Genomic DNA, 2,203 nt, shown 5'->3' with positions numbered 1-2,203 from the left:
TTATCCATCTTCACTTCTTCTATTTTCAAATCAACAAAGCATTTAAAAAAGTGAGCTAAGCAATTAAGAGCCCATGGATAACCATGGATACAAAGGGTGCTTAAAACCTTCCCTTTGTATAACCAACCCCCCGAACCCAAAATCTGTCAAAAGGTCTTTTTTCTGTTCTTTTATGCCTTTCCTAATATAGCTGGATAAAATAAAAGTCGGTGGCGACTCTTGCAAAAAAATAAAAAAAAATAATAAAAAAAAAAGAGCAAGGAGTCAGTTCGCCTCAAAAAACCGAGTTTACACCATCTACAGATGATATTCATAATATCATAGTATTTGCAGTTAAGTAATTGCAAAACCAAATTACAACATGAAAACTCAGTCAGTGATAATCTCACCAACACCCTTACATTCATTGAAGGGATGTTGCATTTGTTGAATCATTGATGGACCAAACTGCCTAATAGAAACCTCCATACCACTTCCATGACAATCATCACATTTCAAGAAAGCCCTGAATTTTGAACCTTTGCTTGTACATTAGAAGTAGCTGCTGCAGTAATTAACAGCATATGAAACTACATATGCTAGTGACATCTTGGCAATTTCTGAAACTACAGTCTCTCGAACAGCAGGAGCATCATTGACCAAGTCTCATAAGCTGCTTCAAAAGCTTCCAACCAAAACTGAGGTAATCCAACGGAGTTGCTATGACTGCGATTGTACACATCCCACATATGTCTCACAACCTTTTCTTTCTCCTTCACTTCATATTTCTCAATTGAAAACCAAAACAGAAACAAAATGCATTGTTAGTTTATGATATGTGAAAAAGACTATTATATTTATATGAATGACTAAATGTAAAATTATGTCTTGTTTGTTGGGTACCATACCAACACATCTAGATCTTCAAGAATCATAGAATCCAATCCATTTGAGAATTGATCAAGGTTTTTTGTGGACCTTTTGAGGGTGATTGTGCCTATGAAGATGAACCAAAGAGCTATAAGGATAATTATTGTTAAGGCACATAACATGTAATGTCTCTTGCCAGCAGGACCTAAGATAAAAGGAGTAACCATTCAACAAAAATCAGAAAAGTTTATGTAGGAAAACAAATCTAGCAGTGTACATTAAGAACCTGCATAATAGAAACCTACATACCAGTTTCTTAACTACCCGCACATTTCGAAAAACATGTAAGTTATCCATCAAGACTCCTGAAATTTCTGTACTCTGAACCTCAAAAATCACATAGTGCTTATACACATACAAATTTGAGTTCAAACCAGGACCAAATGATTGAACCTGAAAATAATAGAAAAAATCCAATAAATATTCAACCCAAATGATAATAGAAAAAATCAAAACCCTAACATTCCCGTTCTTGAACCCTAACATACCTTTTTTCACATTTTTCTACGAAACATTGAAACCCATAAACTTATCTTCATTAAGATTCCTAGAAACCTTCATATCTTCGGTTGACGAAGAACTCAGCTAGAAAGCAAAAGATGACACTTGAATAACCTAACAAAAAAAAGTATGATTCGTTAAAATCAAACACATAATGTCCAATTAAAAAAAAAGTAAGGTGTTTCAGAATCAAAAGTAGAAGAAGAATAGATCTGAAGGTTGAGTTGAAGAATGAGGAATGAGAAGAGAGAGATCAGTTGTTTTGATGAGAGAGAATAAAGCTTGTGTGTGTTTGTATTTGCCGAGTTTCTAGCAGAAAAGTGAAGTCTTGGGGGCAGCAATGTGAAGAGGAAAGAAAGATTGATATCTGCAAACAGTGTAGTCATTGGGAAGACCATAACTGAGCAGCTGTTTTGCAGAAGTAGATGACACCTTTACTGCTTTTTTCGGTTCAAATGCAACTAATAAGTAGATGAATATTATTAAATAATGACTGCAGCGAAAGAATAGGGTAAAAGATACTAATTATGTAACTAATACCATCTAATGGGCTGACAAATGATTACTTTGGACCCAATTTGCCCCCATAAATGAGATTTGTCACCTAATTAAGCCAGGGTTATGTTGTCTTAACCAGCACATATTCCTTTCTTATATTATAGATTTTAATATTTTATTATTTAGTATTTTGTAACTCTCAAATATATTCTAATTATAAAGTATAAAAATATTAGATAATTTTTTTTATATGTATATATTTATATTAAAAAATAATTTATTATTTATATTATTA

General features: G+C 32.8%; 1 long non-coding RNA gene across 1 annotated transcript; it reads right to left on the bottom strand.

Moving 5' to 3' along the window:
- Nucleotides 1-299: 299 nt before the first annotated feature.
- On the bottom strand, nucleotides 300-1,999 carry LOC131626294 (uncharacterized). Its single transcript, XR_009291083.1, has 4 exons — nucleotides 1,398-1,999; nucleotides 1,159-1,302; nucleotides 888-1,054; nucleotides 300-757 (listed from the first exon to the last, which is right to left on the bottom strand). It is a non-coding gene; the product is annotated as an uncharacterized LOC131626294 (long non-coding RNA).
- Nucleotides 2,000-2,203: the final 204 nt, after the last annotated feature.

The sequence above is a fragment of the Vicia villosa genome, unplaced genomic scaffold (genome assembly GCF_029867415.1).
Source record: "Vicia villosa cultivar HV-30 ecotype Madison, WI unplaced genomic scaffold, Vvil1.0 ctg.000282F_1_1, whole genome shotgun sequence".
Classification (NCBI taxonomy): domain Eukaryota; kingdom Viridiplantae; phylum Streptophyta; class Magnoliopsida; order Fabales; family Fabaceae; genus Vicia; species Vicia villosa.
The sequence above is the reverse complement of the archived record's forward strand: the minus strand, read 5'-3'. Positions and strand labels throughout refer to the sequence as shown.